Genomic DNA, 15,943 nt, shown 5'->3' with positions numbered 1-15,943 from the left:
CCTTATTATTCTTTAGTCTTTGTTTTCTTGTTCGGTAGATCAATCTTTAGGAAAAGTTTCATATAGGATTTCTAAATGACGAGAAATTCTTCATTGTTTTTTCTGGAAGAGTAAAAGAGCCCCCCTCAGCCTGGTATTAGCTGTGAAATATCAGATTTCCTTTCCAAAAAGAAAAGGAGTACTTGTGGCACCTTAGAGACTAACCAATTTATTTGAGCATGAGCTTTCGTGAGCTACAGCTCACTTCATCGGATGCATACCGTGGAAACTGCAGCAGACTTTATATATACACAGAGAATATGAAACAATACCTCCTCCCACCCCACTGTCCTGCTGGTAATAGCTTATCTAAAGTGATCATCAGGTGGGCCATTTCCAGCACAAATCCAGGTGGAGGGTGAGAAAACCTGGATTTGTGCTGGAAATGGCCCACCTGATGATCACTTTAGATAAGCTATTACCAGCAGGACAGTGGGGTGGGAGGAGGTATTGTTTCATATTCTCTGTGTATATATAAAGTCTGCTGCAGTTTCCACGGTATGCATCCGATGAAGTGAGCTGTAGCTCACGAAAGCTCATGCTCAAATAAATTGGTTAGTCTCTAAGGTGCCACAAGTACTCCTTTTCTTTTTGCGAATACAGACTAACACGGCTGTTACTCTGAAACCTTTCCAAAAAGCGATTTCTGAAGGAGTTTTCAAGTGCCAGGTAAGTGGGATACATCTTTTCATTAGGTTTTTGCAAAGCTAGGTTAAAATTTGTGAGGATATTTATCTGTTGAAAAGTCTGTCCTGCAGTGCCTCCAGAACTATCTAGAATGCCCTTCGGGGGCGGGGGGTTGGGGGCCAGAATGGTGCTTTGATACTTTTGCCAGCACTGGCCAACCAGCTCCTTTTCCTCCTGGGCTGCAGAACGTCCTCTGAGTTGGTATGTGTCAGTGCCAGGTCAGCGTGGAGGGAGGTGGAGATGCTGCAGCCAGGACTGGGCAGAGAAGTGCTGGAGCTGGGTGACACTGGGAGCTGGGGAGTGGAGCCATCCAGCTGGTGGAGCCCCCCATGGGAAGCAGGAGCCGGGTACAGATAGACAGATGGGGACAGGACAGGCTCTGCAGGGAGTCAGCCCAGCTTCCCTGGGCTTCCCTCAGCTTCCCCACTACTCCTATCGTCCTCCCAGCTACATCTAGTACCCCCTAGCAGTCTAGGGTGACCAGATGTCCCAATTTTATTGGGACAGTCCCGATATTCGGGGCTTATCTTATATAGGCGCCTATTACCTCCCACTCCCTGTCCCGATTTTTCACACTTGCTGTCTGGTCACCCTACCTACCATCACTTGTTCCCTCCCAGGGCCTCTCACTGCCCTGCATTCCAGCACTTCTTTTTTAAGGACTCCAGTTCTGCTGTACTGTATGCATAGGCTCTGATTTTCAGATGCCCTGGATACCTACTACTTACAATGAAGTCAGTATGAGCTGTGGGTTATCATTACCTCTGAAAATCAAGTCCATGGAAAAATGAAAAATGCAGCTATTTGGGGAATTTGGAAAATTATTTCCTCCTTCGTATTGCTTATATGGTCATTTATAAAAAGCTGAAAACATGTGGAGCAATGAACCAATATCCTGCTGCAAAGCCCATTGAAGTCAATGGAAGGACTCCCACTGGCGTCAGTGGGTTTGGAATCGGGGCCTGGTTTAGGATTTATATTTCAGATAGGGAGGGGAGATTAGATACAGTATTCCCAAATATGATGGATTTTCAAAAGCACACAGTGCAAGCCTAATTGTTTCCACTAAAATCCAATGGAAACAGAGCTGTGCCAATTCTGAGCACTTTCAAAAATCGTGCTCTTGGAGTCATGTGTTTACCTCTAGATTTTCTAGTTACTCTGCATAGGGCTTGATTTTTAGAGATGCTGAACGCCCATAATCCAGCTGAAGTCAACAGAAGCTGGAAGTGCTCAGCACTTATAAAGAAACAGTCCCATTGTGCTTAGCCACTGCAGTAGGAAGCAGTTTTGTGCCATTAGTTTGAATTGTCAGACCAAATCTGTACGACAAAAACAGAACATTCTGACTGGCATCGATTAGTAGCCTTTTATCCCTGTAGTGGTACTTTTAGATTTTTAAATCACATACTAACACCAAATGATCATTAGTTCTGAGCAAGCATAATCACCATTTAAATGGATACAAGTAGAGTGTATAAATGAAGGATATGAAGTTCATTATTTCACTTTGCAAATCAGTAACTCTGGGGAAATTTCCATTTTAATATGCTGTTTATTTTAACATAATGACTAAAGGTGAAGATCACATATATCCTGTGGATAATGTAAACACACATTTCTTTCAGCCTCTTTTATTATCTAAACAGGAGCTCATACACAGCAGGTTATATTTATTTATTTACTTTGCACATAACTCCATTATTCATCGCTCTATTCCCTGTATTTTCACCATTCATATTGTTAACCGTTAGTGAAATACTCTGTAATAATGGTAGAGTGTTTTAACAGGATGGCTTCTAAATCACAGAACAGAGAAGGTAAACTCTGATCCTGTTCTAGAGCCAAGTATTTTATAGAAGCCTATATTTTCTGTGGTCATGTGTTATTTATTAGGTTATTATGTTTACATCAAAAGTTCAGAGATCATGATCAGGTATTATGAAGTAAATAACCCAGTGAGTTTCAGAAGTGTTTTGTACAAAGTGCAAGATTCTATTTTAGCTTAATAGTATAATATGTTATCTTGCCAATGGCTATCACAGTGCTATTGAAGTGTGCTCTCTCTCTATAATTTTACAATTATAAACCATTAGCTGTTCTGTTGTTTTTTGTTTTGTGTGTGTGCACTGCATGGTAAAGCTAGAGTTACTTAACAGTTACAGGTACTGGGTGGGGGAAGGTGTTTGTACCGGTTCAAAAGATTGTGCACTGTAGCAAAAAAAAGCTCCCTAGCAATGGCAAATTGATTTAGCAAGGGAATAGGGATCAAAGATTTCTATTCCTCCTAATGGCCTTCATTAAGGAATTAGAACATCCTGCTGAGAAAGACTGACATGCTCTGGCTCAGTGTGAGTATCGGTCTGCAATACAAACATGTTAGAGTCTGGACTGTGAAATGCTTGCCACATAGATAAATGTTTGTCACAGTCGCTGGGAGACAGTTGTCACAGCCTAGTGAAAGCCTGCTTATCATTCATGTGGTCACTTCCATTACCTCTGCTCAGACAGTGCTGACCTGCTATTAGTGACTCTAATTTAATTTCCCCCACCAGTGTCATGGGTTATTTCTTCCATTACTTGAGAGATTTAATTTACAGGGTAAACTCCATCACTTGAGAGAAGGAATTTTTCATGACACAGGGAACAAGTGCCTTTTGAAGATTAACATGATGCTGGTTATTTATCTTGGTCATCTCTAAGACTTGCAGTTTCAACATCACTGAATGGTAATATATTCACATGTTGGTGCGATTTCTGACAACCATTCAGTATTATGTGTTTTCGTATTTCAGCTAAAACACAATTTATAAAGAGGATTCCAGACCATGTTATTAGGAGACCAGTTTTATTGATGTTACAGGTATTTTATTGATATATTCAGGTTGAAGCCTGTACTTTGAAAATACTGACACCTAGTACTGCAATGATTGTAATATACATAGTTAGAAAACACCCCTATCCCCTAGCAAATTAACTTCCCATGTTTTATGCAATCAGAATATCTCAAAAGTGGAAGAGAAGCAACCCTTAAATATCAAAGGGAACTAAATATTAAATTAATTCTACTAACGTAAGAGCATGTGTTTTATAGAAAAAAACTCTGGTATGCTATACCCATATTTGATTTTTCTATCTGTCCAAATGTAGCTGCACATACATTTACAACCTGTTTGAATGTAGTCATCCATGATTGCATACAGAAAAATGTGTTTTGATTTTTTATATAACCGGAGGTGCAAAACATGAGTGTTTTTTGTAAATTTATGCCGGAATAACATAGTTCCAACAATTTGCCAGTAGAACAGGTATTTCATTTTGCTTGCACTCTCTCCTATATGCATGCATGGTGCAGTCTCCAAAAATTTGCCAGCTCTTCACTCTTGCCTCTTTCAATTCCCCATAAAAACGAAGATCAGCAGAATCATCTGGAATTATATAAAAACGAGGAGTACTTGTGGCACCTTAGAGACTAACAAATTTATTTGGGCATAAGCTTTCATGGGCTAAAACCCACTTCATCAGATGCATGGAGCAGAAAATACAGTAGGCAGAATATAAATACACAGTACATGAAAAGATGGGAGTTGCCTTACCAAGTGGGGGGTCAGTTCTAACGAGACAATTCAATTAAAGTGGAAGTGAGCTATTATCAACAGGAGAAAACATCACTTTTGTAGTGGTAATCAGGGTGGCCCATTTCAAACAGTTGACAAGAAGGTGTGAGTAACAGGGGGAAATTAGCATGGGGAAATTAGTTTTTAGTTTTTGTAGAGACCCATTCACTCCCAGTCTTTATTCAGGCCTAATTTGATGGTGTCCAGTTTGCAAATTAATTCCAGTTCTGCAGTTTCTTGTTGGAGTCTATTTTTGAAGTTTTTTTTGTTGAAGAATTGCTACTTTTAAGTCTGTTATTGCGTGTCCAGGGAGACACGAAAGCTTATGCCCAAATAAATTTGTTAGTCTCTAAGGTGCCACAAGTACTCTTCATTGTTTTTGCTGATACAGACTAACACGGCTACCACTCTGAAATCTGGAATTATATGTATATTTAAAGAAAGACCAATACGTGTACATGACTCATCCAACATAGTGGTTATTCTTATTTATGCAACCCATTTTAATTTCATCATCCACCCTCAAACTTTTGTACTGGTGACCCCTTTCACTTAGCAAGCCTCTGAGTGTGACCCCCCCCCATATAAATTAAAACACTTTTTAATATATTTAACACCATTATAAATGCTGAAGGCAAAGTAGGGTTTAGGGTGGGGACTGACAGCTCATGACCCCCCATGAAATAACCTTGCAACCCCCTGAGGGGTCCCAACCCCCAGTTTGAGAACCCCTACTCTAATGTTTACAATTTACCCTCAGCTGCAACTTAACCTAGACTGTAAGCTCTTTGGAGCAGGACCTGTCTTTTACTTGTTTTGTAAGGCATGAAGCAGGCTTTTTACACTTTAAAAATATAATAATAAATAATGAACTTGGGAAGAAATAGTAATGGAGAATAGAACACATCAGTGTGTTGGAACAGCCCCATCATCGACGATCCTGATGTTCAGCCCTACCCACCACTTTGGTTTTGGAAAGGAGCCCTGTGAAGCTATAAAGAAGGGCTCTGGGTTTGTCCCTTATTGCCACTTGCATGATAATTAAAACCTGGGAAATCACTCATAATACATGCATCTTTAAAAAATTGCCTCTTTTTCTTTTTGCAAATTTTTAGCTAGCAGATTTCAATTTTCTCTGATTCATTTGTTATTTGAAATTATGTGCCGCAACATTTATGCAAATAATTCTTGTTCTGTCTGTCATTTGTGAGGAATTCATTGAAATATTTGTTATTCAGACTGCTTTGACTGGCCATGTAGGTCACATTGAATATTTCTGTTCACTGACTGTGTGTGTGAAAAGCTTACACTCCAGTTTCCTGTGTCAATGCTTGTGATTATTAATTCAAAATTGACTTTTTTCAACTATTCTGCAATATTCGCTTAGAATTAGCCTTTTCAGGAAATATTTCTACCCATAAACCTGTTTGCTAGAACATTTTAGTAGGGGGAGTTGCATGAAGACAAGGGGCCCGACTCATTTATGCTCTGCTCCTTATATAATCAGTTACAGCCATGGAAAATTAATGAAAATTAGATGATGGTCCAAAGAAACAAATATCCAGTTTTCCTGGAAAGCTACTTAGCCATATAAAACAAGGTAAGGACAAAACAGCAAATGTATGGAGGCAGATTCTCTTCTGCATCATCACTCTGCTCAGAGAGGTAAAAGTGGGGATGGCAGGGAGCTATTTCTGGCATCTAGAATCCAGCAGAGAGTCCCAGCACTGATTCTATTTATCCCAGGGCTAAGTTCTGCGACTACCACTAAGGACCTTAAGGCAGCAAAGACTAGGCAAAATGGAGTGGGGCTCTCCCTCCCTCATCCTGTGACCATCTCCTGACATGCCCCCGACCTAAAACACAGGGCTGTCAAATATAGGGCATAGAACTGCCACGCTTGGGCCATCGAGGAGTTTCCCTATACCATGGGAATTTTCTGCTGGTGATTTGAGGCCAATTTCTGGCAACTGAATGGCACAGAATTTCTACATCTGATTAGAGAATCTGGCCCATGAAATACAATATAAACAAAACTATCACTTAGCTGGACATTTTTCAAACTTTTCCAGCAGCAGTTCTCTCAGGGATTTATGCATTTCCTCTGGGCTGAAAAGGAAGGGCCCAGCCAAAATGTAATGTCAAACTCTTCAGTACAGAGGGATGCACTTGGTTTGATTTGCAGATAATTTAGCACCGTGAAACCGATGCTGCACTTGTTCCTTCCTTCAACAACTCAGGAAGTGAGACATTACTTCTTGATAATTTTCTCCTTAAAGTGCTTCTGAACAACACAAAGCAAATGCCCCCCCGTGAAAAGGAGTCACAGAAAAGTGATATATGGGAGATGATACCAAGCCTAGCAAAACTAACACTTCCTTTGTGAATGTGTAGCATGTGAGCATCAAGTTAGTGATTTTGTCAGTGTACCAGATTTAAAAGGTACCTGAGAGCAGCTTTTCTTCCAGAAAGTGCTGACAGAGCAGTTCAAAAGAATGCTGAATGTATCAAGCCTCTGATCCTCAGGCATGTAGAAACTCACTTGATTAGACTAATGTACTAAGCCTGATGTGCACAACGAGTCCCGGTCACAGTACAGTTCAACCGTAGTACAGAGGGGCAAAAAGCAGGAAAGGCAATGGAGACACTCTATTTACAAGTTATTAATCTATTTGTGAGATAATTATTAGAAAAAAACAAAACAAAACCAATAGAGCTGTGCCATTTTACACCAGCTGAGGATCTGGCACAACTAGGATGTTTTTTGATTTGTTTTTGTTTTTTACTAATTCTCCTGATTTACTAGTCCTAGTTTAAACTTCATTGAATGGTAATATGAAATGTTGGAGAGAGGGAGGATTAAATGAAAAAAAGTTCTCGAACCAAATGTGCTACTGGTTCTAAGACTGTGTTCAAGTTCCGGAAGCTGATCTGGGTTTCCAGTAAATCTGGGACAATTTATGGTTGTGCATTGAATTACGAGCTTGCATGATGAAAAGGTGAAAGTGCAATTTTGACAGTTTAGGATACAAACTTAAAAAAAACAAGAAAAACACAAAGGGAGCTAACCCCCCATGTTCTGAAAGTAAAGCCAGTGTTCTTATGAACCCCCCGAAAAGGAAACTTACATATTAACACAACTAATAGTTACACAAAAAGTGGAGAAATTACCAAATCAGTATACAAAGAAAGAGTGTAATCCATGGTCCCAGTCTGTGATACTTACTTGCAGTTTTTGCAGGTTGGGTTACTAGGTGTTTCTTGGGAGTTTCAGAAAGGTTGTGGTCTCTAGGAACAAAGATGGAAGCCAGGCTGTTTTTTTTTTTTTTGGTAGTTTGTTGCTGTCTTCTCTAATAAATGCTCGTTTAAGAATGGTGGCTGTAAATAATTATGACAATCTGAAACTAAAGAAGGAAAGGCTTAGATTAAGGAAGGACGTTGGCACTTGGAGCATTCTATCAAAAACAAAACAAACAAAAATAGTGAGTATTTGTGACACCACTTGATTCTTTTCAAAGATATTGATACAGCAATTCTATTCCTTTGTCGATCATTTCAACCTAATACAGCTCAGAAATTCCTTGAAGCAGGAAAAGTAAGCATTTGAGGTAGTTATTACACACGATTGCTTCAATTTTTCAGTTCTGCATCAGGTAAAATAAATCTGAATTCTAGGAGGAATTGTGCATGAGGGAATCAAAATATTTCTTGGCGCTCTTAGGTTGGCAGTAGGAAGAGACCCAGTGCTGCATCTCTTAGGAGTCTGCAGCATGTAATCCACTCTGTACATAGAATGTGGTATGGCAGATCCCAGCTCCTCCTGGTTCCTCCTTACCATCTGTAGAGTGCCTAATGCTCTAGTACAGGGGTTTTCAAACTTTTTTTTGCTAGGACCACTTTGAAAATATTTCAGGCTGTGAAGAAGCGCCCCCGAAAAGTGACCTCCCTTCCCCGCCCCGATACCATGCCACCCTTGCTTCAGTGCTGCCTTCAGAGCTATGTGGCCGGACAGCAGCAGCTGCTGGCCAGGCACCAGCTCTGAAGGCAGCACTGAAGTAAGGGCGGTAATACCATGACCCGCCCTGCAAGATGCTTGCGACCCCTTTTGAGTCAGGAACCCCAGTATAAAAAATGCTGCTCTAGTAAGGGCTAGAAGGAAAGATTACTATTGAACTTGTCCAAGTAAAATCTGGCCTTTTGTGTGCGCTATAGCAAATCAGGGTCCCAGAACAGTTATGGTACAATTTGCATCATACAGTAGAACCTCAGTGTTACGAACACCTCAGGAATGGAGGTTGTTCATAACTCTGAAATGTTTGTAACTCTGAACAAAATGGTATGATTTACAATTTGTTTACAAGTTTACAATTGAAAATTGACTTAGTACAGCTTTGAAACTTTATTGTACAGAAGAAAAATGCGGCTTTTTAACCATCTTAATTTAAATGAAACAAGCACAGAAACGTTTCCTTACCTTGTTAAATCTTTTAAAAAAATTCCCCTTTTTTTAGTAGTTTATGTTTCACACAGTACTGTACTGTATTTGCTTTTTTTTTGTTTGTTTTGTCTCTGCTGCTGCTTGATTGTGTACTTCCGGTCCCTAATGAGGTCAGTGGTTGACTGGTCAGTTCATAACTCTGGGGTTCGTAACTCTGAGGTTCAGTTGTATGAACTTGGATGTGAACTTTTATCATGGAACAAAACCAAAACCATGAAACTCAGTTTCTAAACTGTTATGCCTATCTAGACTTAACAATAAATGCCTCTTTTCGATTTTGGCAAAAGATTTTGAGGCTCAGAAAGAACTTCATGAAATATGTCTACATTTAATTCCTTTTTCAGAACAAGCAGAGTCTCACAAGGCTTCAACTTTGGAAAGAAAGCTTTGGACCCCTTATGATGAGGCCAAACACATCCGCATTTATGGCCCAATTTTCTTTTGTAGACATGATGGTGCTTCTCCCAGAAATGTGTGCATAAGCGCACACACACACATACACACACACACAGAGATTATTCCAGTTCTATGCCAACTTTTCCCCTCCTTTGAGGGGCCATAGAAAATGGAAGGAACTGTGGGTGGAGCACTGCTGCCAGGATAACACCTCAGGGACCACTGCAGGCAGATACGAATGAATGCAGCACTGAGACTGCTTTAAAATGCAATGAAAGCTGAACTGGCCATCAGCCAGCCTCAGGGAGGCTGCTTAGGTAGGATACTTTTGCTTTAGGTGCAAAGGTGTTTACAGAATTGTATGATTACCTCAGGTTTTTCAGTCATGAAAACGTTCTGTTCACATGCTACCAATTTATATTTTGAGGGGACATGGGAAGATTTTTCTTTCATTCCTGTGCTAGTACTGACAATATGTACAACTTTTATTTTTCCAGTAGCAGAGAGTAAATCAGATGGATAATCTGAATATAGAAAATTTAAATATAGCAATTTTAATTTTTAGAAAAGATCATTCAAATATAGAAAAACAATTTAATTTCTTTTCATTGGAATGTAAGCTTCAGGGGCAGTTCTTCTTTGGTTTTATTCACGTTTAATCACATATTTGATACTCCAAGTCGGGATTCAACAATACACCTTATCAGGTGTATAATGATTTTCAATTCAACGTAAACTCAGTTCATATCTCTAACGTGGTATGCTGTAGTTCCTTATTTTAAAAAAATGCATTCATTTGTATAATAGTGAAATTATAGTATATTTGAACTGGATTTTCAAAGAGCTGCTATATGATTACTTTGTCCTTCTGCTGACCCTTTTCCTTCATGATTGAAACTTGACAGGTGCTTTTGCTTCAGGGCACTCAGGCTTTATACTATTAACAATGGTGACATTTTTCTCTTTTGAATTGTTGCAGCAAAAAAGCTGACCAAAAACTGTGAGTTTCCCTTTGTCCCTTATGTATCTCAAGGGGCTATTGTTAGTACAATAATCATCAGTGAAGAATTAGCATTCACTAACAGTTTTCACACAGGTGTATTTGAAATACCACCATTATTTCCCATTTTCACAATACATAAGAACAGCCATACTGAGTCAGACCAAAGGTCTATCTAACCCAGTATCCTGTCTTCCAACAGTAGCCAATGCCAGGTGCCCCAGAGGGAATGAACAAAATAGGTAATCCTCAAGTGATCCATTCCCTGTCGCCCATTCCCAGCTTTTGGAAAACAGAGGCTCAGGACATCATCCCTGCCAATAGTGGTTAATAGCCATTGATGGACCTATCCTCCAGGAACTTTTCTAGTTCTTTTTTGAACCCTATTATAGTTTTGGCCTTCACAACATCCTCTGGCAAAAAGTTCCACAGGTTGACTGTGCATTGTGTGAAGAAATACGTCTTTTTGTTTGTTTTAAACCTGCTGTCTATTAATTTCATTTGTTGAACCCTAGTTCTTGTGTTGTGAGAAGTAGTAAATAACATTTTCTGATTTACTGTCTCTACACCAGTGATGATTTTATAGACCTCTATCATATCTCCCCTTAGTCGTCTCTTTTCCAAGGTGAAAAGTCTCTGTATTATTAATCTCTCCTCATATGGAAAACGTTCAATACCCCTAATAATTATTGTTGCCCTTTTCTGAACCTTTTCCAATGCCAATATATTTTTTTTGAGATGGGGCGACCAGATATGCACGCAGTATTCAAGATGTGGGAATACGAAGAGTGCTGTATCTCAGATAACTCTGAGTGGTAAAAGTGGACAAATGGTGACATTATAGTGGAAACCATTGTACCCAAAATAATTGTTATTGTTTAGTATATGGGCCTTCTATTATGTTAGCACCAAATACAGGAGTTAACTTGTCTTCATTGGTTAGACAATTAGTCCATAAGTCTCATTTCCTTTCTCTGGCAGACTGTTCTTGATAGTGGACTGGCCAGTGCAAACCCTGCATGACAAACTTAGCCAATTCTGTAACTGTGTACATGGAAAAAAAGAGGACAGGTTCTGCTGTGATACCTGTGGTAAACAGTTAATCATGGAAGTCATTACTAGATCAGGATCTGGTCAAGGTCAAATCCAAAACCCATGGAAGTCAATGGGGGTCTTTCCATTGGCTTCCATGGGCTTTAGATGAGGGCATTGACCTGGGATTTTCTAAGGTGCCTAAAGGAGTTAGGTGCCCATCTGCCACCGAGTTCCCTAGCCTGAAAATACTAGCCTGAATTAATTATGTTCATAAAATATCTGGCCTTTTATTAAATCACCATGTCATTTGTCTCAGTGATTTCCTGAGACAATGAATTCCACAGGTTAATTCTATATTACATAAAGAATCATTTTCCTATTTCTTTTTAAATAACTGAGGATAATAACACTCTCCTACCCCATGGGAGTATTGTGAGGTAAATACATTAAAGATTGTGTTATACTATACTAATGGGGGGTTTATAAGTACCTACTAAAATGGACTTTTTCATATCCATCTATAATTATGCCTCTCTGTCAAGTTAATATTTCTAGGTCAGACTCTCTGTTGCCCTGTACTTTGTGTAGCGTCTATTTAAACTGGGTGTACAACATCACCATTCTGATTTCTAAACAAGGTCCAGAGTAACAGCTAATCAACCCCTTAGTATCTATGGGTTGGAGATTTAAAAAGCAATTATTTCTCCTTATCTTCCTTGACATACTATTATCTGCATTACTTTGGAGTCAGCCTCATGGAGCATCTTGGTTTTCTCCGTCATCAGGCTATGATACATTTGGTTTTCTTCATGATATTTGATTAGAGTGGTCTATTCTATGGTACTATGAATCATTTATCTATTTTTGTGTTAAACCAGCCTGTCTGGATATATTAAAGTCACCTCCTTGTGGAAACTGAAGGGGTTTGATGGCCTTGTGAAGCAGCCCTGAGGACAGAAGAAGTATGCTATGCTGTACATAGGGTTTTGACAGCAGATTTATCATCAGATTAAAGCTATTTTCTATACCTTTTATATAGATGGAGTTAGGAGAAAATCATCATCTGTCATAACCTAGTAAGGAAAAAGAGGAGGGGGTAATCGTATTTTGTATGAATCTTCTTCTGACAATAAAGGAAGTTATCTCTGCCTCTCGGGAAAGTAATATGATACTTCATATTATGGTATATTGTCTAGCTCATATATTTATGTCCCATGAGATCTTTCTAAATATGTTCCAGTTAATGTTTGCTTCTCTGCTGATGAAAATTTCAATTGTATTGTGAACATTTCAATGGACAGTTTCCACAACCTCTCCAAGAACATTGCAAATTATAGCAGCACTATATGTCACTTAAACCAATGTGTTTAAAATTGGATGCCTAAATCCACATGTAGGCACCTAAACACACATGGTCTTATTCTCAAAGATACTGAGAAACTGTAGCTGCCACTGATTTCAGTGGGGACTGTGGCTGCTCAGCATCTCTAAAAATTACCCCGTTTTTATTGAGGTGCTTAAATATGGATTTAGGAGCTAGACTATAGGCCCTCAACTTTGTCATTGTTCTCTTTAGTGCATTCCTGAAATGACTTCTCCATCTGAACAAGTGAAAAATGATCAATATTTTTCTATGCCTGTACTTAGTTTTTACCAGAATGAGTATTTCTTTCTTCCAGAACTTATGATAAATGTTGTTTATCTCCGGCAATGTGTAGCATTGTCCTGTTTAAGAGAAAGAGCTGGGATTGGGATGCAAAAAATCCTTTCTTTTTATAAATTAATGCCTGTCTTCTGAAACTTTCACGTCATGGACAGAGCCCACATCAGCATCTCAATTACAGGGAATGCCACTGACAGCAAGAAAGAGAGTATGTTTGAACCTAAGTAGACCTCAAACTAAATATCAATCTTAAAAAAGGAAATTATCTAATTCAACTGGGTCGCCCTCACTTTCACACTTGAAGAACTGGCTTTATTTCAATGAAGTCATAAAACCAGGAGGTTAATATAAAGAAAACAGGCAAATTCCTCTACTGTATCAAAAGTTTAAGAATAATTAGATTATCAAGTTTCTGGATGCTAATGAGATAAGAAGTTTTATGAATGCTTATATATGAATGATACCAGGAATCTTGAAGATAACATAGACTCCCTTAATGCAAGGAGAAATTATCTGTATTCTCTCAAATGACTGTACATTTAAAAATAAAAGGGAAGCTCCTTAGAAGCAATTGTCACCTCTACTGAAATCGCCAAGTTCATAGAAAGCCTGATTAAGGTTCTGACCAAGGCAGTCTGCTAATGATATTCTAAAAGGTCTCATCAATATTTGAGAGATCGTATGATGATTAAACAAGGTTATTTTAAAACAAATATTCTTTTCTCTGCTTTTGCACATGACACTGGTGCTACTGAATTGCTAATTAAAGGGAAAGACATAGTGAGGTGGGCATCTTATTTGCAATCGCAGAAACACAGAAGAATATTAACATTATAGCATTTAGATATTCAAAAATATCTGACTATTTGTAACAGAGTCCTTGGTGGTTCCTCCCCCAGGACGTGGGGCAACTTGACTAGACCCAGTTATCTACACGTGTTGATCACAACATTTCCCTCAGGGAGGGACTCTGCCCTTTGTGGGCCTTCTTAAGTCTCTCTGGCCAGGAGATCAAAATGAAAGTCACAAACCCACAAGCCTTCAGGGCTACTCCCTCGCTGAGGTCCAGGCAAAAGGGGGGAAGGATGGCGAGTCTACAATACTGCCAACAGTCCAGTGCCAGTGTCATAGGTTTGGGGCAATTGCTCTGTCTGGGTCTCAGAGACAGGCTCAGCCTGTCTGTCCTACCCTGGAATTCCGCTGTACTCTCCTCAGGGTTGGGGTGAAGGTCTCCTGCCTAAGAGTTCCCTCCACAGTGTTAGGAGTCACTCCTGCAGTTAGCTTAGAGCAATCTTGTTCCTTCCCCACCAGTAACTGCAGTATCCTCCCTTTTAAAGGCCTCTTCCCAATCATGCCTGATTGACATGGCCAGAGGGTTGGGGTTAGCCCTACCACCATGGTCTCTCTGGTCCCTTCGTTATCCATTGGGACCTATATACCACCTATATACCACCGGCACTGGAACTGGGGGGAAGGAGGCAGTGCAGAATTCATGTCCCCTGCAAATATTTTTTCTCACACAAAATAATAGATTCTGCTGAGGAGCTACGGCAATTACATCTTTCGCCCACCGCTGCGGTGCCTGAAGAGAGGGTGACTCGCTCACCGCTGGAGCAACCAACCATAGAGAGAGGACACTTTGGCTTGCTCCCCCCGCCCTTCTACAAAGGTTCCAACGCCCTTGCTATACACATCATCACACTATTACTGAACCTTCTTCAGTTTGAAGTCAATGCTTATTTTATCGGTATATGGGTCCTACTTCATTGATCTACCCATGGAAACTGTTGGACCCACTGGAGTTTCAAGGATCTCTGCATTATCTCAATGACCTAGCAAAGCATTATGATCATCTTTGTTATCCCACGTGGCTCTCAGATGCACTGTCCATGTACAGCAGCCTCATCCTTGAGACCAGAGATGGCCTGCAATAGATTAACTGCATCATGTGGAGGTAAGACTGTTGTCATCGCCTCAGCATCCTAATTAGGCAATGTGTGACAAAATGCTGTCGCTTTTATTATAATTGAATTCATGGAGTAATTGATCATTCCGTGTGAAACCACTATGTCTCTACTGAGTGACTCTGTCTCCTGTGTTTGCAAAAAGAAAAGGAGGACTTGTGGCACCTTAGAGACTAACAAATTTATTTGAGCATAAGCTTTCGTCCGATGAAGTGAGCTGTAGCTCACGAAAGCTTATGCTCAAATAAATTTGTTAGTCTCTAAGGTGCCACAAGTCCTCCTTTTCTTTTTGCGAATACAGACTAACACGGCTGCTACTCTGAAACCTGTCTCCTGTGTTGTTACATTTTAAAGGTCAGCAGGGTGAGAGTCACCCTGAGGGATTACCTCAGGTTTTAAAAGACTCTAGGAGCACATGAAGAATGACTACAGTGACCACAAACACAGTTACAAGAAAGGAATTTTGTCTGTAAATTATAAGTTACAATCACAAACACAGATACAAAACCTGAGAAAGCCCATGCCATGCAATAGTCAATGCTATATTCATACTCACATACCCAAAGATATCACAGAGTCAGGTGGATCTCTCAACAGGTTGTCATCAGTGGGGAGTGAGGGGTGTCTTTTCTTAATGGAGTCTTCCCCCCTTAGCCATACCAAGGAACCCTCCTTATCCTTTGTTACAACAATACCTACTAAATACACATGAGAGTTCAAGCCCCTTTTTTCTTATCTGTACTTCCACATCCCATAACATTTGGGGTATCCTGTTTTTTATAGGCTGTTCTCTTAGTTCCCCTTATTCTCATTAAAATCTCATTAGCAGCTACATAAACAAGTTCCCATGGTAACCTGTGGTGAGAGCAAAAATTTTTCATGATGTTACCATCAGGTGTCTTGTGGGCTATATGGGTACATTACGGCATATTTTCCAAAACATAATCTATTGGCACATTCTTTACAGTAATCCTGTAACTTTACTAGTACAGGATTATCCTACTCATGTCAGCCCTTCTTAGGCCTGTATGGCTAAGCTGAAAT

General features: G+C 39.7%; 1 long non-coding RNA gene across 1 annotated transcript in view; it reads right to left on the bottom strand.

The window, feature by feature from the left end:
* LOC142071415 (uncharacterized) overlaps positions 1-15,580 on the bottom strand; it is a 31,317-nt gene extending 15,737 nt beyond the window's left edge. Inside the window, exons 1-2 of the long non-coding RNA XR_012667448.1 lie at positions 15,460-15,580; positions 7,570-7,747 (exon numbers count right to left, since the gene is read on the bottom strand). This is a non-coding gene — a long non-coding RNA (uncharacterized LOC142071415). The remainder of the gene's footprint in view (positions 1-7,569; positions 7,748-15,459) is intronic.
* Between the last annotated feature and the right edge of the window lie 363 nt (positions 15,581-15,943).

The sequence above is a fragment of the Caretta caretta genome, chromosome 3 (assembly GCF_965140235.1).
Source record: "Caretta caretta isolate rCarCar2 chromosome 3, rCarCar1.hap1, whole genome shotgun sequence".
Lineage (NCBI taxonomy): Eukaryota > Metazoa > Chordata > Testudines > Cheloniidae > Caretta > Caretta caretta.
Note: the sequence above shows the minus strand (reverse complement) of the source record. Positions and strands in the feature narration are given on the sequence as shown.